This window comes from Haliotis rubra, unplaced genomic scaffold (assembly GCF_003918875.1).
Source record: "Haliotis rubra isolate DU_JTF1 unplaced genomic scaffold, ASM391887v1 Scf124, whole genome shotgun sequence".
Taxonomy (NCBI): Eukaryota; Metazoa; Mollusca; class Gastropoda; order Lepetellida; family Haliotidae; genus Haliotis; species Haliotis rubra.
The window spans coordinates 683,077-706,409 of record NW_025765159.1 but is presented as its reverse complement, the minus strand read 5'-3'; the positions used below and the strand labels follow the sequence as shown (position 1 = coordinate 706,409).

The 23,333-nt window shown below is 39.7% G+C and overlaps 1 protein-coding gene across 1 annotated transcript in view; it reads right to left on the bottom strand.

Annotated features, from left to right (window-relative positions):
* The window catches only part of LOC124266206 (cyclic nucleotide-gated cation channel alpha-3-like), a 212,420-nt gene extending 190,161 nt beyond the window's left edge, over positions 1 to 22,259 (bottom strand). Inside the window, exon 1 of the mRNA XM_046701013.1 lies at positions 21,820 to 22,259. The gene's annotated coding sequence lies outside the window, so the exon portion shown is untranslated. The remainder of the gene's footprint in view (positions 1 to 21,819) is intronic.
* Positions 22,260 to 23,333: the final 1,074 nt, after the last annotated feature.

The window sequence follows — 23,333 nt, the reverse complement described above, 5'->3', positions numbered from 1 at the left end:
ATCCCGGCGGCGTGAATCATTATATCATCAGAGAGAGAGAGAGAGAGAGAGAGAGAGAGAGAGAGAGAGAGAGAGAGAGAGAGAGAGAGAGAGAGAGAGAAAAAAGGAGGGGAGAAGTATTTCTTTGAAAGCGTGAGTTTACTGTGGACAAAAAGGTCAGATTTTAATACAAGTGCAAAGTCCACACAAATCAGAAATATCTTAATTGTGTACATTGTACTCACTGTTAGATTAACGACCCTACACCTCTTCAAGCAACACTTTAGTTATAAGTAATTTGGTATGTCTGCACTTTGGCAGTTTTGAATTAGAACGTGCTGTACAAATTCTTAATTTAACTAATTTATTATAGAGAGGAAGTCACAGAGAGGACGTGGGTTGCAACACGTTCTAAATCTCTGGATCGTAACATCAAGGGCCGGGTCTATTCTCCTGCAGGAATCCTGGTGTGGCGGCATTATTATGAACAAAAGATTTTTCAATTTTTATATCGTGTTTCATCTTATTCATGTTATAGGGTATGGTCACGTATGTTTATTAATCAGTAGCGTGCGTCTGTTTGTAATACCAATCACTTCTATGGAGCCATGATCTTTTATAACAGGGGCGGTGGGGTAGCCTAGTGGTTAAAGCGTTCGCTCGTCACGCCGAAGACCCGGGTTCGATTCCCCACATTGGTGCAATGTGTGAAGCCCATTTGTGGTGTCCCCCGCTGGAATATTGCTAAAAGCGGCGTATACTATACTATCTCACTCTTTTATAACTATGAGTGAATGTGGATTTACTCTGTTTTTAGCAGTTACAGATTGGAACACCAGAGCCATTTGAGGAATCGAACCCGGGTCTGTGGCGTGACGAGCGAACGCTTTATCTACTTAACAGATCATTTCCGTTATATCAGACAAGCATCAGTTTATGTTTCCAGGAGGCTGTGTGGACTAAGCGCCATCATCTTGTTAGACTCGTGTTTACACTCCAAACATCCTCTGTAAGATGACTCCAACAACGTAGTGGGACGTGGGAATCAGCGCGAGACTAATGGTACAGCAGGCTGGCTGCTAACTCAACATCGGAAACCCCAACTACGAATTAAACGCTACAAACAGCATTAGTTCTCTCGACTGAAATAACAGTATCCGTGGCTGTGTGCATTAAGGTGGAACTTAGTAGAACGCAACAGACAAGAGTATGTTGACACAGATGTACCATCGCAAGACAATTACGCTGTCATCAACTGAAGGGGATACAGCAAGAGTCAATAAATCCTGCACGATGACGAAGGGTTGTCTCATAGATGTCTATAATGTCTCCAATTGTCCGGATGATATTGAGGATTGTCACAATCTTGTATAAATGATAGAAGCACTTGGTTGCATTGAATCCGAGCTGCAAAAATAAATGCTGTGAACCAAATGGAGTGAGTGAGTGAGTTTAGTTTTACGCCGCACTCAGCAATATTCCAGCTATATGGCGGAGGTCTGTAAATAATCGAGTCTGGACCAGGCAATCCAGTGATCAACAGCATGATCATCGATCTGCGCAATCGGGAACCGATGACATGTTGTCAACCAAGTCAGCAAGCCTGACCACCCGATCCCGTTAGTCGCCTCTTACGACAAGCATGGGTTACTGAAGATCCATATTCTAACCCGGACCTTCACGGGTATGAACCAAATGGATATTGTCAACACCAGTTGATATATAAAGTGTACATTATTGGTGCAATAAATGTCTTATTACAGTAAGCTTTGTTTATAACGAACTATTGGATACAACAAACTGTGGTTTTTGATCCAGGACACGTTATATATTTGCTGGAAATGCATATATTGAACTACGGTTAAATCGAACTACATTTTTGGTTGACATCGAGCTCATTAAAACTGTATTTACTGCAGATACATATATTTTCAATAGAATGTCGTCAACAATATCAGGCAATATATTCCTTGCACCAGAATGATGCTCTACAGATGACTACATGGTAGAATGAAATTGACAATATCCAGAATGTAGGCCATATCATAATGATATATTAAACTACGTTTACAACGAACACGGTTATAACGAACAGTGAATAGTTTAGTAGAGATGCATATAACGAACTACAATTACAGTCATTGGTTCGTTATAACCGTAGTGGACTATATGTTTTCAACAATAGAACATTGCCACCATTCGACCATGATAAAGGTGTTTTAATAAACAACATATTCTTTATATTATTAATTATTAGATTTAAATCAAACCAATGAAATGGTATGAACATTCTCCTATCATATACATTTAGGTAGCCTAGTGGGTCAAGAGCTCGCTCGTCACTCCTAAGATCCTAGTTCGATTCCCCACTTTGGACCCATTTCACACCCGCAGTGAGCGTGATAGAATGTTTCTAAAAGCGGAATAAAACAAAACTCAATATGAATCAAATATCAGAATAACACACTGTAACAAATAGAATACAATCCCCCTCAGTCAATAGGGTACTGTCAGAATAACACACTGTAACAAATAGAATACAATCACCCTTAGTCAATAGGGTACTGTCAGAATAACACACCTGTAACAAATAGAATACAACTGTAACAAATAGAATACAATCACCCTCAGTCAATAGGGTACTGTCAGAATAACACACTGTAACAAATAGAATACAATCACCCTCAGTCAATAGGGTACTGTCAGAATAACACACTGTAACAAATAGAATACAATCACCCTCAGTCAATAGGGTACTGTCAGAATAACACACTGTAACAAATAGAATACAATCACCCTCAGTCAATAGGGTACTGTCAGAATAACACACTGTAACAAATAGAATACAATCACCCTCAGTCAATAGGGTACTGTCAGAATAACACACTGTAACAAATAGAATACAATCACCCTAAGTCAATAGGGTACTGTCAGAATAACACTGTCAGAATAACACACTGTAACAAATAGAATACAATCACCCTCAGTCAATAGGGTACTGTCAGAATAACATACTGTAACAAATAGAATACAATCACCCTTAAGTCAATAGGGTACTGTCAGAATAACACACTGTAACAAATAGAATACAATCACCCTTCAGTCAATAGGGTACTGTCAGAATAACACACTGTAACAAATAGAATACAATCACCCTCAGTCAATAGGGTACTGTCAGAATAACACACTGTAACAAATAGAATACAATCAGCCTCAGTCAATAGGGTACTGTCAGAAAAACAGACGCTATCAAATAGAGGGCATAATCTGCATCAATAGGACATTGTCAGAAAAGCAGATCCTGTCAAATAGAGGACATGATCTACATCAATAGAATACTGTCAGAAAAGCAGATGCTGTCAAATATAGGACATAATGTGCATCAATAAAACACTGTCAGAAAAGCAGACGCTGTCAAATATAGAACATAATCTGCATTAAAACAATATTGTCAGAAAAGCAGATGCTGTCAAATATAGGACATATCCTGTATCAATAGAACACTGTCAGAAAAGCAGATGCTGTCAAATAGAGGACAGCAGATCTGCATCAGGACAGAACATCAATAGTCATTTTCAGAAAAGCAGATGCTGTCAAATAGAGGACATGATCTACATCAATAGAACATTGTCAGAAAAGCAGATGCTGTCAAATATAGGACATGATCTACATCAATAGAACATTGTCAGAAAAGCAGATGCTGTCAAATATAGGACATGATCTACATCAATAGAACACTGTCAGAAAAGCAGATGCTGTCAAATATAGGAGATAATGTGCATCAATAAAACACTGTCAGAAAAGCAGATGCTGTCAAATATAGGACATAATCTGCATCAATAGAATATTGTCAGAAAAGCAGATGCTGTCAAATATAGGACATAATCTGCATCAATAGAACATTGTCAGAAAAGCAGATGCTGTCAAATATAGGACATAATCTGCATCAATAGAACATTGTCAGAAAAGCAGATGCTGTCAAATATAGGACATTATCTACATCAATAGAACATTGTCAGAACAGCAGATGCTGTCAAATATAGGACATAATCTGCATCAATAGAACATTGTCAGAAAAGTAGATATTGTCAAATTGAGGACCTGGTTAACCTTTGACAAGTTTTTGTCAGATAAATCAAATATTGTCAACCTCAAATGAGTACTGTCAGAAAAAGTAGATATAGGACACTATCAAATTGAGAGACTGATGCTGTCAAAATTAGGACCATTTGACAAGTCAAATATTTGGGCATTATCTACAACAATAGAACACTGTCAGAAAAGCAGATTGTCAAATATTGTCAACCTCAAATGAGTACTGTCAGAAAACAGACATGTGAAGTATAGGACACTATCTATATCAATAGAACACTGTCAGAGAAAAACCCTGATGCTGTCAAATATAGGACATTGTCATCCTGCCACAAAACAGACGCTGTCAAATATTTGGGCATTATCTACATCAATAGAACACTGTCAGAAAAGCAGATGCTGTCAAATATAGGACATTATCTACATCAATAGAACACTGTCAGAAAAAAACACCTGATGCTGTCAAATAGAGGACATTGTCATCCACATCAATAAAGTACTATCAGATAATAAAATTAATAATAAGCCGCTATCAAATACACAGCCCTCTTAATATCAATACAATACTGTCAGATTAACAGATACTGTCAAATGAAAGCAAATCTAAGGATCAACAGGAAACTGTCAAATAAATAAAACCCGAGATTGTCAACATTATTTCATTTTTTTAAATGGATAAAAAAGGACGATAAAACATTGTCCACGTCCTTGAATCACCCCGTCGTGGAGGAGATTACTGAACAGGGGAACGCGTGTGTGCAGGTAGCAGGTAAACGATAATCAGTCCATTTGCCAACAGCCCATCAAGCCATATCCGGACCTATAAAAGTCATACATTGTGGTTGTTGTGTAAACTGATGGTTTAAAATGCCATTTTATCAGGTGCATTATCTGTCACTTTGATCAGGGAGTCGTTGTTTATGGTCAAGTTTCCCATTATGTGGGACTGATTGTGTTATCACTAGAACCTGTTCTCTTTTTTACTTTTATAACCTCGATTTCAGCTCGATCCCCAGAAAACATTACCCATCTAGTATTTTTTAATGAAGAAGGGTTCTTTTTCGCGTGACGTGATGACGTCACCTCCTGGTACTCGCATTACTAGGTTGGGGTGTTGGGTGGAGCGTGGAGTGTGTAGCGAATAGGGCTGGGACGGGTCCAAATGTTCTACCCGGATACCCCACCCCCTATTACCCAACCCTACCCGGTTACCCGATATGTTAATTCCTGACATCAAATTTGTAAGAAATGGCAATATATTCTTCAGCTGGAAGGCTAAAATTTCGAGTTTTTCAATGTCTTAACCATGTATTATATTCAAAAGTGGTGACTGTAATTATGTCTAAATCTTCAAAGATATTACAACCTTTAAATCATGAAGGAATAACACACTACATTGTTTTATCTGTTAGTCACATGATGATAACGGGTCCGGGAATTGAGACGGGTACTCAGGTCCAACTCATTACCCAACCGTCCCCGGTATCCGGGTTACCCGTCCCAGCCCTAGTAGCGAATCAGTTCATAACGTCTTGGTCAGTTTCCAGGCGTAGGAAGTAGCAATTACAGCACTAGATCATTGAAAATCAGTGAAAAGATTTTCGCGAATATGTTCCAAACGTCCTCCACCACCGGCACCGCACATCAATCATTCATTAAAAACGTAGGTGTTATTTTTTTTGTATGACTCCCTCCATCAGACGTTGGTCTGAACGATCGAATCTGGACCAGAAAAACCAGTGAGTGATATTGAGAGCATTGAACCACACTCTCGCGGTACGATCCCACGCTATCAACAGAGTTATCGTCGAATATGTTTTCGTTGTTTCTTTTTAACGGACTGCCATTTCCATTTTTTTTCAAAAAAGAAACACCATTTTTAATTTTTTTAATGCGAACAGAAATGATACATCTTCGTACCATCTTCTTGTGGGCCGGTTGTTGATTGTTGTGTTGGTTTGTTTGTCTGTTGTTTAACATCGCAATGTTCCAACTGTATGGCGGCGGTCTGTTAATAATCAAATCTGGACCAGACAATCCAGTGATAAACAGTATGAGCATCAATTTACGTAATTGGGGTACGCATGTGTCAACCAAGTCGGCAAATCTGACCACCCGATCCCGATAGCCGGCTCTTGTGACAAGCATGGGCTGCTGAAGAATTTTAACCCGGATTGTCACGGGTTGTGGAGCGGTTGAGTAGCATAGTGGGTAAGGTGTTCGCTCGTGACTGGTTTCGTTCACACATGTGCTGCTCAAACTTTGCATCCCTTGATATTACCGAGAAAATGTAACGCGACCTAAATCCTACCACTCAGCCCACATCGTGTCACACATACAGGTAACACCAGACAGGTAACACCAGGTAAACCAAAGAGGTGTTTATAGACGCATAGGTGGTGGTAATTGTCTGTTAGGTAACATTTGCTAAGAGTTTCGCATGCAGCTCTCTCACGATCCTGCAATTCGATTCCTACTTAATAGAACACATCAGAAAGATGAAACGGACTAAAATGTGACATTTTCAAAACAAAACATTTGGATAATACAATAGACACGTATGTCTCGGAACTGGAGCTTCGCCTACACCGTGAGTGTCAAGTGTTTGGCATTCCGGGAGGATGGCTGTGGGAGATGTTCCCGTAATGAATTCATTTTGCATTGTATAGCGGTTTTTGTCAGTGAGGCATTGGCATTTCCATTGAAAGACGCAGTAGCAAGTCGTCATTGTGTGAAGCGCCTGTAGGCGGACGTCCCAGGATGAATTATTTCAATGACATTTTACAGTGGTGCTTGAGGTAAAACAGATCGGCTTGGAGTAGAAACGACCAGAGGTATGGAAGGACAATTTGTATAAGGATCCCAATTCGTTGTGGGGAGTTGCTTCCCTTGGGTGTATCAGGAATCTGTGATCTTTTGATCAATCCCGGTCTTCTATGATAATGTTTCTTGTTTTGTCCGTACCAAATTCGTAAAAGTTTGAGACTTGCTTCACTTTTTCATTACAGTTCATCACATACAACTGCCACTCCGTATATAACTCACTCACTCACTCACTCACTCACTCACTCACCCACTCACTCCACTCACTCACTCACTCACTCACTCACTCACTCACTATCTGAAAACCGTGCCACGTGTATGCCAAGGTGCAGTTCTTCGCAAAATATTCTTCGCGCCAAGACTGTCGTAGGTCTATGTTAAGCTATGGGCTTTATGATCACCTCTACATTAAAATCGCTTTGTGCAACGGCCCCATTCCCAGTACTATAGCCAGCGCCAAAGAATTCGTAGACAGTTCGGTCCATTCCGGAACGAGCGGATGAAGACTCGTGTCCTTCCAACGGTAAATCAATACCAATAATACCATTAATAACATGACTAATTATACTAATAGAATAAACACACCTGTATATTCACATACCATGCATCTCTATACTGCGTGACTGACTCTAACGGCACGTTAATGTCAGTATGTTCTAGTGCACGTGAGCACCGCTCAGAATGTCAGCAGATCAGAGGTGTCAATGTACCGCTGCTCGAGGGGTGGTTCGGTAACCTAGTTACAGTGTTCGCTCGTCGTAAGCATAAATGAGATTATTATTCACTTAACTAACATATATACTTGATACTGGGGATTAGATCTCGTATCCTCTCGTTTCTCGATAGTTAAAAAACGAGACAAGATTATGAGCCTGACAATGAAGCGAAACCAGGCTGACGTTGTTAATTTCACTCGGAAGATCAGGGTTTGAACTGAACTTTTAATCTGATATTCAGCAACACGTGTTTGTCGTAACAAGGTCTGTGTAAGTGACATGGTTGATGCAAGTCATGGTATCCCAGTTGCGTAGACCGATGCTAATGGTCGGTGATGGATTATTCACAGATCCCTGTGCTTAATGAGTGGTAGAGACACTTACTCTAAATTAATCAACGAGACCATTTATATCAATATTAGATTAATATTTTGTCATATAGACATATTTTTGGAATCATTCCGTCAGGTTATGAGTGTATGGTTTTGCAATGCATCTTAGAAATATTCCAGCAATATCACGGCGGGGGACACCAGATATGGATTTCACACATTTTGCATCAATGTCGGGAATCGAACCCAGGCCATCGGTGTGTCGAGCAAACACTTTTACAACTCGGCTACCCAACCTCCCGCTGACAGTGAGAGGCGACATACATGGTTGACTGAGTGTCACGGTACTATGGCGGGGTGAAACATTGCTTACAATATCAGTCACTAGTTCTCTGGTCACGACTCGATAATGTACAGGAATCGTGCTCAGTGCGGACGAAACGTTGGGCGTATCTTGCTACATCAGGGTACATGCACAAACACATGCAGTGGCAAGTCAATTTTTCACCCCATAAAGCACGAGAATATACAATACAAAATACGAAATTGCATCGGACATCATTTGGGCCATGATGCCTCAATTTCGTAATATCCATAACGTGTCAACCATGAAACATTTTGAAAGCTCTACTGACATATTGCTAACTTATCTGTATTACAACCACGTCTTCCAGCTGCCAGTTGAAAGCTGGGGGATGTTTCAACACAGGTTGTTGAACTATTTATCCGTCAATGTTGCGACAAGGTGTTATTTGTTGAAGAACTCTCGGCGTAAGATTAATGACAGATCGCGATGACAGGTGTAAAAAATCAGAAAAGAAACTTAAAAATAATTTAACTCCCGTGGTACTGCGCCGCATGCTGAATGTGAAATAGATTAGATGTGATTGTTATCGCCACGCCAAATATAAATATCCAAATCATCTATATTTCTTCTTGATAAATGTTCATATCATGGCTAATGGCTTTCATCCCTGATTTCATTCTGTTTGATTTGTCAATGCCAAAGCCCTAATCAATGATACACGCACAGCATCAACCAAAGGGCATAACATAGGTTTTGTTGGTTAAAAACCTTCGTGTTATGGCAGCAATTAGCCAATTGACATCCACGTTGTTTGGTCACCATGGTTACGAACATTTAGCTAGATCATCATTATAAACGTTAAAGAATAGCGATTAGGATGTCATTTCCGTAGCGGTTGCCTCCCTTTGTGTGATTTATGACACCGGGAATCGGAGTGCTTTATTCAGGTTTATACTCGTCCGTATATGGAATCAGATCCAAGGAAAGGTAAACATATTGTAATAAAGGTTTGTTTATTCAATATGTCCCGCGAGCGTACCTGTCCTGGCTTAAATACGCCATGTGCAATTTAATCGACCCACCGACAGTGAAGGCTGGAGTGTTTAATCAACATTTCATTTTGTTCATATCGACCACAGTACAGGCCTTCCGTTGAAGTCTTTATCTCGACTGAATAGTTATACCGTTTTTTTCCTAGCTGAGTATTATCCAAGGCGTCAGTGAATACCCGTGTCGGGTGTTATCAGGATGGGGCTCGTTGCGGGTGTTCGTCTGAGGTGTAGTTTTTTCAAGGGTTGATCGGTTGCAGGGAGTGAGTTCGTTTAAAACCGATTTGGGCAGCATTTCTGTAGCACGTTGGTCTGCCAACATGGAGGGAGGGAACAAGTCAAGCATTTCTGTTGCATGTCGGTGTGTCAAGTTGGAGTGGGAGAACAAGTCAAGCATTTCTAAGGCATATTTAACTACATTGTTAGTCTGAGGTGCATTTTTTTCATCAGGTGATTGGTTGATGGGAGTGAGTGATTTTAAGTGATTTTAACACCGATTTGAACAGCATTGCTGTGCGGAACAAGTCAACCTGCTGTGCGGAACAAGTCAACCTGCTGTGCGGAACAAGTCAAATCTGCTGTGCGGAACAAGTCAACCTGCTGTGCGGAACAAGTCAACAATTTCTTATTTGTTTCCCATTGGTTGAATGTGCAAAGTGACTTCAGCGACTGTAATAATGGTTCGATGTCACCACTGAGATAGTTATAATTGTCGATAAGGCACGGCAACATCAGACAACAGTCAAAAGGTTGAAAGGGTATGGTAACTTTAGAGCTCGTGCAACAGTTGAATGGGCAATGTAACTCCTGAAACCGACGCTCAGCCAACTGTTATGAATGAATATGGGAGCTAGTAGGCGGTGTTACTGATTGCGCTGGTAAACCAGTGGTCTAAACAGCCATGTTGAGTTAAGTCCCTTTATCTTGCCAGGAACAAAAGACAATGAAGACCCATTTTGTATTTGCAACGTGTGTTACGTATGTGTGCGTCTGTGTATTGTGTATGTGTGCCGTCTGTGTGCGTGTGTGTGCGCGCACTGGCCGCGCGCCTGTACGCATAAATAACACACACACACACACACACACACACACACACACACACACACACACAACCTCTCTTGCTTCTTTTCACCATTTCACAATCGCGATTACAAACATTCTTTCCAAGTAAATATATCTTAACACGTGAGGTCAATTGACATGTAGCTGTGGTACACTAACACAAATATAAATTAAAAATGGCATTCTTGTTATTTATTAACAATTTAATAGAAGATGTGGTAACGTGTTATGACCCCAAGTGGAATGAACTGACCCAGGCTGAAATGACTCCAGTGATTTGACCCTGGGAAGTGACCAGATCCTCCAGCGAGCTATCCGCCCACATAGAACTGACACGTGAACATGAAGCTGATCATGAGACTGCGATACTACAGGCTGTTAGATCTACTGACTCACGACAAGGAGATTCGCTTTAAAAAATTCTATCAGCTGTAAAATTCAATCTTAATGTTGATGCTTCTTGAGAGTCGGGTTACACAGGCATGCGTATGGAAGTAATGTGATTGCACTGGCCACAGTAGCTTCTGGTTCTGGTGTCAAGTTTTATTTCTTCTGCCACAACAGCGTTTTTCTTACTTATTAAAAAATCTAATTCCCCCGTGCCTTAAAGCAAGTCCTTTATGCGATCGAGCACGATGGAATTCCTCTTTGAGGTGCATAGTTCACCGTGCAGTTATCTAAGTACACAGCAATTAAAAGCATTGCTTTGCTTGCCAATGAGATGTTGTCTGTAGATGTGATAATCGATTATTTCGAACAATCGATTCTGGTCAATATCATATTGGGAAGTAATGTGATCAGTAAGTCAATGGGATAGGTTCAACCCTGCTTTTGACAGTCAGTTTGCAATAGGGTCTGTAAGTCTCGCGAGGCGCTATTTCCGGTACTGAGCTGGTTCCCGGCCCCCTTGCGATATGCGTGACTTGGCCCAGGTTACTTCCGGTACCAGATTTCCGGTGACAAGCGTATATTCAAGAACCAGTACTGGTTCCAAATTGCGCGACCTCCAAATATGACTTTACTAGACCGGACCAAGTATATAACCATGTTTGGCTGTCACAGCTGTTGACAGTCGTAATAGTTGGCTAATTTGCTAATTTGGGGATGGTTAGATCGGAAATTTGTTATTCATGCAAGGATTGTCGGTTCCTTTTTGTAAGTTGACAACAATGAGACCATTCGAAAAGATATGAAACGTTGTTTGTCACCGGAAGTACTAAGGTCTCCGAAGTGCCGTGACCTAGTTACGGGCCATGTATGACGATGGGTCTGCTTGATGGAGATCGGAAGTGACGTAACGTCTTAGGTGAGACCCACGAGCATGTGTGCATTACTATAACTGTCATAATCAGTGCGAATCTAGCATTCCAACCCACTATCACTGAATCCTGACAAGCCTAAGGAATGCAACTCTGCAGTAACATTGCAACGGCCTTGGTCTGCTATCAGTCATCCGATAATGTATTGGTATATATTGAATATGTATTGGATATTGTATGTATTGGTTATATATTGAATATGTATGGTTATATATTGAATATGTATTGGTTATATATTGAATATGTATTGGTTATATATTGAATATGCATTGAATATGTATTGGTTATATTGAATATGTATTGGTTATATATTGAATATGTATTGGTTATATATTGAATATGTATTGGTTATATATTGAATATGTATTGGTTATATATTGAATATGCATTGGTTATATATTGAATATGCATTGGTTATATATTGGTCAGATCTTGATTATGTACATTCCGATGATATACTACTTCAGGAAAACCCGACGTTTCCATGTCATACATATTTACTATTGTTTTACGGAAACATCAGGTGCCCTTTAACGTATTTTGAGTAGTATATATAAGAACTAGACTAACAACTAGTCTCTGAAATGAACATATTTTACTGAAAAAAGTTCATAGTAAAAAAAAAAAAATATAATGAAAAGGAGCCCTGAGACTTTCTTCATTAGACCTGCGATATTTTCTAGACTTGTATGGGCTTTCTTGGATATATTTGCTTCAGGGTCTGTACGACAGACTAATATAAGAACCAGTGTCCTTTAGTGTTTATGGTCTATGATATCTACTATATCTTTTGATTGGTTAAATCACATTTACTAAGTTCTGTGATGGTCTGGAATACCCGGGGAAAATGTGTTTCTCGTCACTCTTGAGAGTGTTGAAATATATTGAAAATGGCGTAAATACATACCCACACACAAAAACAAAAAAAGATCTGAAATTAATTCCGGTAGACGGAAATATCAAACAACTCGAACTAAGAACAACATGTACGAGTATTGTCAGTACGTATTTTCATATGAACTCACGTGCAAAAGAAAGTATACACGTCACCAGTCTTATCAGGGTGTTTGTTCTATTTTTAGCCACCACTAAACATAGCTCTATATTTTCTTTCTCGACAGTTGAGTATGCTGCAGACCAAGGATCATAATTGGAAAACAATTGGATTCGGGGAACCCAGGGCGGGTTTCAAGTAAGTTACTTGTTGCATAAGTTGACCGTGGAACCAGTCGAATAAACTTTCTGAGGATGCCAGGGTACCGGTAATTACATCTGGAAAGTGTAATAAGAAAATAGTGGTCCCACATTACCCGACATACTTTCCATGTTTGGTTTCACTGTTACACGGTTAGACGAAACCTGTACGGTGCTGTTATTGCTTAGGCAATCTAAGACCAGGCCACTAATGGCATGCCTTGATGATGCAAGAAATATATTCAGGTAAACCTTTTAAAGAGTTTCTCTTGGTCTATCTGTACAATTTAAAAGGATGCATTTTCTAATCTCCGAAGTCATTTCACCGTTTCTCCGTTAAGTTGAAGATTCCAAATCTACATCGAAATATAAATGACCCTTGCAAAGATTCCGCATCATGATGAGGTATATTTTGCCATGACCAATTTTTCAATCTATATCCATCATTTTCATTAGTAACCCAGAAATGTGCCAAGTCACAGCCGTGTATCACGAGAAAAGGAAATTCTGCTGATATGACCGGTTTTAGCACAATGGTCGCTGGGCTTGGAGCCGTCTTTGGTGCATCGCAAAACTAATATCGAAGAAATTAGATCGAATTTTGTCTCCTTTATTAAGGAAATCACGTGCTTTTAGCAGCAGGAACTTCTTTGATGGTTAGAAATGTCTAATCTTTGATAAAAGCCTCGTGCAGCATCAGCGTTAGGAGCCCTGGTTATCAAACACGTATGTTTCGGCTTAAGAAAAGTCTTAGAAGTTTAAATGTCAAACGGATTATTTTCACGCTACTTTTCCAGATCTCATGGGAATGAAATGATTACATAGGGTTCCACTTTGAAGCTTTTCTTGCATCAGGGTAAATACATCCGTTTACCAGCACTAAAAATGACCATGTACCCCGTGAGGTTCGCTCTACATGGTATTGGCAGTGGTATGGAAGAATTTTTTGAGTCTTTAAACGGATCCAACATGGATGAGGACGATGTAGTCGGAACCGTCAATGTTGAGGTAACGACCATGCAGTTTAACTTCCTTGTGTCAACCAGGCCTTCTTGTTGTAATTTGGTCCACATCCTCTGTGGCCTTGTGGATAAAGAACCTGCCTGAAGAGGGAAAGGTTTGGGTGATTCGAACAACGGGCTTGCTTTAACAAGAGACCTTAACAAGAGTGCCCGTTTAATGGCTGGTTGTACTATAAAACCTTGTTGTCAACGTGCCACCCCACACACATACCTGCACACACAGCACAAACACTTATGCACATACACAACCACAAGCACACATATACACACACACGTACACACACACATACACCAAAAATGCAATCAAACAGCCACATACACACACAGATATATATATACACACACAACACAAACACTTATACACATACATAACCACACTCACACATATACACACATCTGCATGCAGGTGAAATGATCTTAAAGTAGGCGTTAAAACCAATCCAATTAAATATACATACAATCTTCGCAGTATGTCACGATACCATACGTATCTCGATATTACACCATTGGATTGTCTGGTCCAGACTCGATTTTGTGTGTACGGCGTAAAAGTAAACTCACTCACTCGATATTACACCATGCAATACCATGACACTAGCCCGATACTGTCACACTACCGGACAAAAGAAGGTATACACCAATGCTCCAGGGGTATAATCATGAAACAAACAATACATGTTTATTTGTTGGTGAAGCATTTGAAATGGGTAACATAGACGAAACCGGACCCTCAGTATTTCGGTGACTATTTACAGCTTATCGCGTTGGAATGTTTTTCGAGCGTATCCGTTTGCGCCAGGCACTGTATCAACCGCTACTCTAACCACGTACAATACGTCATATCCACTTCGAGTAAAAACAACTGGGTACACTATGGGTATCAGTTCTCTCTTTGGCGTTAAGGAAACTTGTAGTGTTAATAGCTTTTCATAGTTAACACAAGAAACAAACCGATCACTTCGGCAGTAATCCACCAGTGACCTGGCGAATCTCATCGCCTTCAGGAAACTGAATCAGTGTGTTGCTGTTGCTTCGGTGTCCGTTTCAGCAGCCTCATTATTGCCTCTTGCGGGAATAACATAATACAAAATTACGGTAATATACATCAAAAACAGTTGATGGTAGAAATACTATTTTTCATATGCCTCCAGTTGTAGGGAACCAATAATGTACCATTCTTCATACTGACTAGAAGCCAAAGGTTACTGTTCGTAATTTATATTTATTTTAAAAATTACAAGTTTTACATTGAATCTTTTTAAGCTTTAACATTAAAACAAATGCTGACCTCAAACTAAAACCAGATTACCAGGAAAATCAAAAGGCGCCTCTCTTAGATAGCTCATTTAAGTTATATCATCAATTACGTTCAATGGCCGTCTCTAGAGACAGTGATAAGTTGTATCAAATATTGATTCTAGGCAATAATTTTATCTTGGTATGATTGAACAATATGTTAACCATTTGGAGCACAAAAATGGCTGATAAGAATGTTTTTGTTTTATTCTCAATGCTCAACATATGTCTTCTCCCGAGGCTTGTATTCGGTATGAAACGTATTTAGGAGTTTGTATGTAGGCCGCGCTATCTTAGATGCGCTCTTCAGGGAGCTATATTTTGGATTTTAATGTATATATAATGAAAAAAGTGGCTTGCCTAATGTAATTCCCATTATGTAAATATGTAGGGCAACATCCCGAGCGATATGCAAAGATGGCCAGTGATAGCAGAACTTCAAAGAAAGGCCAAACCAAATTGCAATCGTCGAAATGGATTTCTAGACTCATCTCATTCCACAAAGCAAGAGAGGGGTTAGTTTTACGTGATCATGTTGGTAATACAAACTGCAGATAAAAAATGGCCAAACCCAACTCGCTTTAGAGTACCTATTCCTGTGGCAAATAAGTAGACCACAATTTTCTGGGATGTAATACAATTATACATAGAATTATACAACACGTGTTTATGTCGGTATATGTGGTATTATCAAAAGAAAATATTCAACTACTTGGACATTGGATTTGGACAAGACGAAATGTTGGTGATGAATTCAATGATAAGATGTGAAATCTTGAGATGAAGTGAGTTCTTGGGATGAAGAGAGTTCTTGGATGAAGCTTAGCGGCGACATGTGCTGAAGTGTAGTGGAGGACTGTGTTTTATATATTAAATGAAATCTAGGAGGCCCAGTCTCCCATACCGACAATTGCATTACCGGGAGTGCTGATCGATATTTGAGAAGGGTTTTTACTTTTCTCTGTCTGTACAAGATGAAGACTGCAGCTCTGGAGGTCATGGATACTGGTTCTACCAAATACTCCATGGATTCGCCCACGTGACATCAGGGCAAAGAGGGAATTAACTCTTGTATCGAAGTTCGAGCTATCAGTATATTCGAGACATATGTAGGTCACTGAGCCCAGATTCATGAGGACATGTCTTCAGTTATAAATGCAATTAATTAATAATTATACAATCCCAAATGTTTGTTTTACTAACGGATATGCAAATTAAGTGAGTGAGTGAGTTTGATCTCTTTGAACAGGTCGATTTTAAACACCACGAGTCAGCTTAATGTGGGAGACAATCCCAAAGTGATGCAGTTCTTAGACGTTTACCAACTTGGTGAAACCTATGACGACAAGAATGTTGCTGACAAACCTACAAATATAATTTGGGTGGACCGGAAATCGAGCCTAAAATGATCCGTTCGAAGGGACATAACTCTGCACATGGAATTGCGGTGCCTTATATGACTGGGCCACCCGGGGACCTATTATGGGTGTACATACGAGTGTTACCGTTTGTGAAATAACTGAAAGTACATTTATGTTGATGCTATTTCAGGGGCTGTTCACTAATCAAGCTTTCTGATATGCCAAAGAATAGGTATCTACAAGGTAATATTATGTTGAATACTCTTGATCAAAGTTGACTGGAGAACATGGGTGCACTATCTTGAAAAATATTTTTCACTTTGGTTTTATATGGGAAGAAAAGAAGTCAACGCCAGAGAATAACCAGTCTTGATTGTCTCGATACCATCAAAAATTAGCAAAAATATGAATGTTTGGAAATGAGCTGCACCTCAAGATAAGGGACTACTGCTGACGATCATTGTTTTTATTCTATTAGATTTAAATGTCAGATGTCTATTCAGTTGTAAAATAGATCTTTTATATTGAATCATATTTGGTAAATACTAGTATTGAACCTAAGACGCATAATCATTATCATCATCATCATCATCATCGGCGTTGTCATCGTCGCTGTTATCATCATCATCATTACCATCATCATCGTTATCACCGTCGTCGTCGTCATCATCATCGTTGTTGTGACTTCCGACAGAAAGAAATACAACCTTACCTTTGTACATTAATAGACATTTGTTACATTAATACACTACTTTGCAAAAATATGTCATTCATAAATTATTCAAGCCTGTATTATTGCCACCTTGCCTCAAAATGCCACAAACTGTATCTACTTTGTACATGGGCCATAAGCCTTGAACAATAAACAGATATTGATTGTTTAATTGATAAGTTCAATGTAACAATGTACATTTGTAAGGTTTACCTGTTCGAGACACAGGTAAACCTTAAATATGTACTACGCTTGGTTTAAGAGGAAATGAATGTCTTCGAAGGGTCTCCCTAGCATTAGACTCGAGCGACATTTTGCGATCATACGGTATCGGTTGTGCTTCAATCAGGACGTGAATGAGGTCGAAAGGTCATTATTATATAGCAATTGCCTGAAGTGGGGACACGGTGTCAACAGGTGATATATTGGATTTCATTTAATTAGAGGTGTTGTATGTCAAGGGAGGTCATATTGGATTTACGTGTTTGAAAACTGTCATTCCTGTGACTTGCGATATAAACTCAAGGGCAAAAGAGCGTGTATGTATATATAGGTGTGCTGGATTGGTCAAACCAGAGAACAAACAAAAAGTGGTGAATCGATGGATTTAATACAGGTATCTCTTTGGGTTCATGTTCCCCGACTGTGTTCATGATAATAACCATATCGGCATCAACAGCGTTGGGTCAGTGTTCATGATAATAAAATTATCGGCATCATCAGCTGGGTCAGTGTTCATGATAATAACCTTATCGGCATCAACAGCGTTGGGTCAGTGTTCATGATAATAACCTTATCGGCATCAACAGCGTTGGGTCAGTGTTCATGATAATAACCATATTGGCATCAACAGCGTTGATAATAACCTTATCGGTCATGTGTTCATGATGATAAAATTATCGGCATCATCAGCGTTGGGTCAGTGTTCATGATAATAACCATATCGGCATCAACAAACAAAAAGTGGTGAATCGATGGATTTAATACAGGTATCTCTTTGGGTTCATGTTCCCCGACTGTGTTCATGATAATAACCATATCGGCATCAACAGCGTTGGGTCAGTGTTCATGATAATAAAATTATCTGCATCAACAGCGTTGGGTCAGTGTTCATGATAATAACCTTATTGGCATCATCAGTGTTGGGTCAGTGTTCATGATAATAAAATTATCGGCATCATCAGCGTTGGGTCAGTGTTCATGATAATAATAATAGCGTCAACAGCGTTGGGTCAGTGTTCATGATAATAACCATATCGGCATCATCAGCGTTGGGTCAGTGTTCATGATAATAAAATTATCGGCATCATCAGCTTTGGGTCAGTGTTCACGATAATAACCATATCGGCATCAACAGCGTTGGGTCAGTGTTCATGATAATAACCTTATTGGCATCAACAGCGTTGGGTCAGTGTTCATGATAATAACCTTATCGACATCAACAGCGTTGGGTCAGTGTTCATGATAATAACCTTATCGGCATCAACAGCGTTGGGTCAGTGTTCATGATAATAACCATATCGGCATCAACAGCGCTGGGTCAGTGTTCATGATGATAAAATTATCGGCATCATCAGCGTTCGGTCAGTGTTCATGATAATAACCATATCGGCATCATCAGCGTTGGGTCAGTGTTCATGATAATAACCATATCGGCATCATCAGCGCTGGGTCAGTGTTCATGATGATAAAATTATCGGCATCATCAGCGTTGGGTCAGTGTTCATGAGAATAACCATATCGGCATTAACAGCGTTGGGTCAGTGTTCATGATAATAACCTTATTGGCATCAACAGCGTTGGGTCAGTGTTCATGATAATAACCTTATCGGCATCAACAGCGTTGGGTCAGTGTTCATGATCATAAATTTATCGTCAACAACACGTACACGACGTTTGTCACTACTAAGTCACAACTAAGTGAACTTTCTTCTGTATATAAGTTTATGTGTCATTCTGTTATGTATCCACTGATATCCCAGTTTGCAAGAGCAAATGGATTACAGTAAAATAAAAAAATCAGGTAATACACACATAAGATAAGTGTTTTGATTGCACGAAATATATCACTTTTACACCACACATGTTTGTACGAGTAGTGGTAATAACGACAAAAATCAGGTACGTCTGATCGTTTCTACAGCTGAGGCGATTGTAACCACATGATACACAGTTTAGCCATCTCTAATGGCTAAATACATCATCGTCATCGTCGTTGCAGAGACGACGACGATGATGATGTAATAGTTGTGTTGATGACCATGATGAATTATAATTTATGAATACACATTATGACACATCACACCTTTAAAGATGAAAGATCATATTATAACAAGTCACTTCAGGGGGGTGACAACACTTTGTCAGCAATATTGAGGTCTTTCTTCAGCCCTGAAACAAACGCTGCCATCACAAGCATTGCATGAAGCAACAGGGGGTAAAGGTAGGATACACGGGCGGATACAGGCTTTTGAGAAAGGGGGTGGGGGTGCACACTCTTGAGAAAAGGAGGGTGCACACTTAATTTTCACCTGTTTCCATGGGTCATTTAATAAACTTTTAGGACAAAAGAGGATGGGGGGTGCGCACCCCCTGCACCCACCCACCCCCACCCCTGGATCCGCCTATGGAATACTGGCCATATGTACTTTTATGTGAGTACGACATGTACAATGAGAGCCAAACACATATCTGGGTCTCCCGCCATTGTTAAAATGGCTGCCAGCGCCAGAACCGAGCCAACCATAGGATGTCCTGATGAGGCCTCGGGAATGCCGTCTCCACTTTGGTACCATCGGTTTTCACGGCTTCATCCTTGAATACACGTACGTTTGCATCATTGTTACATCATCCGGGTTGCCATTAGGCATGGCTAAACTGTGTATCGTATGGTTACAATGGCCCTAGCAGCAGAAAATGCACAACGATCCCCACAGATCAAAATCATGGCAAAACAACGGTTCTTGGGAATTACCCTCAATAAACCAATGGGTTATCTGCACCATAGTCGACTGAACATTTCACATGGTAAATACCCTATCAAAAAGAAGATACAAAATCACAAGTTTTCACTCCCATTGCAATGTTCAGTCATGACTTGTCATGAACATTGTTGATATAAAAGCCTCACCATCTTCTCACTGAAGCATCATTGTATCTAAGGTATTGATGTTAACGATGACAAAAACTAAGCAAATCGCATTCAATAAAGCTCAACAAAACTCAATGCCCACGTGAAATGAATCATCAAGTATTTTTTATCTTTATAAACGCAATATTCCGTAAATCCGAAACCTATATATCAATTGAAAACAATTACGATGTAACATTGAGTGTTGCATTGTGAGCTTGCTTTGTGACATTTCATGTGATGTGCCGAAGCCTTTCGAGCTCATTTCATTTGTCGAAGTGAGCTTGCTAGATACAGCCTTCATGAACACTTCAACGTTCTCCATAATGTATGCTTAAAAATCAAGGCACTTAATTTCAGTCTTCAGGAGCAGTCTACATTCTACATACATCAATGTGACCACAGCACCATCGACAGTCACAGAATTCACACAAATGCGTATATCACATAGGTATTCACAGAATACAGAATGGTGGCGTATTTTGATATATTATACATTAATATGGAACCCAGCGTCATATATGCCAATGTATGTCTGTATGACCTGTCTGAGAATGAAGGCTGCAGTTATTTGGAATAATATCTGAAACGGTAACAAAATCAATTTTATACAACCATTTGGTATTACTCCGGGGCCTCCAAGAGTAATCTGTAGGTTTGTTAAAGGATTATTTTAACCATTATGAAAACGATATGAATACTTATGATACTGACACACGCCCTGTTTGTGATAATACAACCGCATTTACATATTCAGCAGCATGGCTGCAAGACCCATAGATCAGACCAAGCTCTGACTGAGCTATAGATCAAATGATTGACCCTCTGATATTAAAGACAAAGGACAATAAACAATCATTCGTCTGTTTCGTTTTGCATCGCTCGTGATTGTAAATTTGTCTTCGGTGCCAGAATATATTGAAAAACAAATATTGAACAATGTAGATGTATTAGCATTCAAATGTTTTAAAATGTCACTCAGAACAAAACAAATACAAAACCTCAAGCAGAACATCAAATCAAACAGGGTTTGGTTTACGTGTTTGAACAGTTATAAGACAATGCTTATTCTAGCATATATTAACGTTGCTTAAAATATATAACTTATTACTTATTTCAATACGTGACGTCATATAAAAAGTGGTCGTTTTGTAGCTGATATTGATCAATGAATGGCGTAAGTCTGATGAATCTATGAATAATCATAATCCACGAATATGTAGATTGAATAATAAAGATATTTTGTCGAAAAGGAAGGCTGGAGAAATATATGTGATTATGCTTAATTGATTTTCTGATAACGTAAGGCTATAAATGGATATTGTGTTGTGATGAGAGAAAGATGTACATCTTTTATGTGTGATTGTGTTTATTTGATCGATTACTGTAACGTCAATCAATGTAAATCAATCGTACGGTACTTACCCAAAGACTGCCATCGAGTCGTATAGATCGCGGTTCGGCGTTCTCGTCCCTTTGTCCAGCTTTAGTTAAATCCCACAATATAACTAACTTGACGCAAGCAGAGAAAACGTGGATAAAACTAATATCGATCACAAAACTCCAGCGCCAGATTTAAGTTAATTCCTCTCTTTTGAGCACCAACAAACCGTTTTATCCCAGACAAAACAGATGGATGGTGATGAAAACAAAATATCACAAATCCATTTTTCATAAGTAAAGCCAACAAGCTGTTGATGTGTTGGGAAAACAGGCGACGATCGCCTATCCACCGTTAATCCATAGGTAACATGTGAAGATGTTCTTCAGACAAAATGTGATTACAGCACAGAATCAAAACGTGATTGACAGAATCTGTCGTCTGCTGGTCGTCAACAGCGGGTCACGTGGCCTGCCAGCTTGTTACGAAGCAGACGACACATTCAGCCAATGGAAAGAACCGCTGCGCGTGAAGACAGTCGCTAGCAGTAGATACATGGCTGCTGCTGCTGGTAGATCACGGAGGAGTGGGGTCGGTTGGCTATCATCCTCCAAACGACTTTGGCGAGGCGGGGAATGGTTAGACTAATACGTATTCATATATGAGATCGGTGGTAAGACTACGGGTTTTATATCTCTTTTATTATGACATAGACGATTCTGCTGTGGGTAGAAATGCTCTCACTCGCAGCAACAGTTTTCAATCTGTCTGCGTACACGAGTAGTGGTGTCATGGTGGCAGTTCATCTCTCTGCTGTGTCAGTGGCACGGTTATTGCTGTCGGATGTCACTGTCACTCTCGAGAATCGATACGCCGACGTGGGTTTAATTGTCAATATAAAGAGAGCTCTGTCACATTGTTGCGCATGCGTCCTCCATCTACAAGACCGATGCAAATTCAAGGTTATCAACTGGTGGCGGGTCAATGCGTATGATGTAACGTTAATGGACCCTTATCAGAACCATGTTTCCAACAACACTGCAGATGGTGGATCGGACAACAGTTGAAAACTACTCTAAGGGGCCCCATCTAACATTCAAGGGGCCCAGGGAGCTTCAAAACCAGACTTCTTATAATTACACCTATACATTTATAAGTGTTAACAAAAACATTTTATAAAACTCTTTGCAATGGGGGCGATGGGGTAGGCTAGTGGTTAAAGCGTTCGCTCGTCACGCCGAAGACCTGGGTTCGATTCTCCACATGTGTACAATGTGTGAAGCTTATTTCCGGTGTCCCCCGTCGTGGTATTGCTGGAATATTTCTAAAAGCGACGTAAAACTAAACTCACTCACTCACTCACTTTGCAACATATCTGTTTTGGTTGAAGACAATGTTTGCACTCACCACTCCAGCTCCAAAGATCGAGTTGTCGGTCTTAATGTTCAAGAACCTTGAATATTTTTATAACTAAGAAATCAGTAAGCATAGAAAAACAGATTTCTTATTGGTATGATTGCATGGATTGGTTTTACGCAGTATTCCAGCACTATCACCG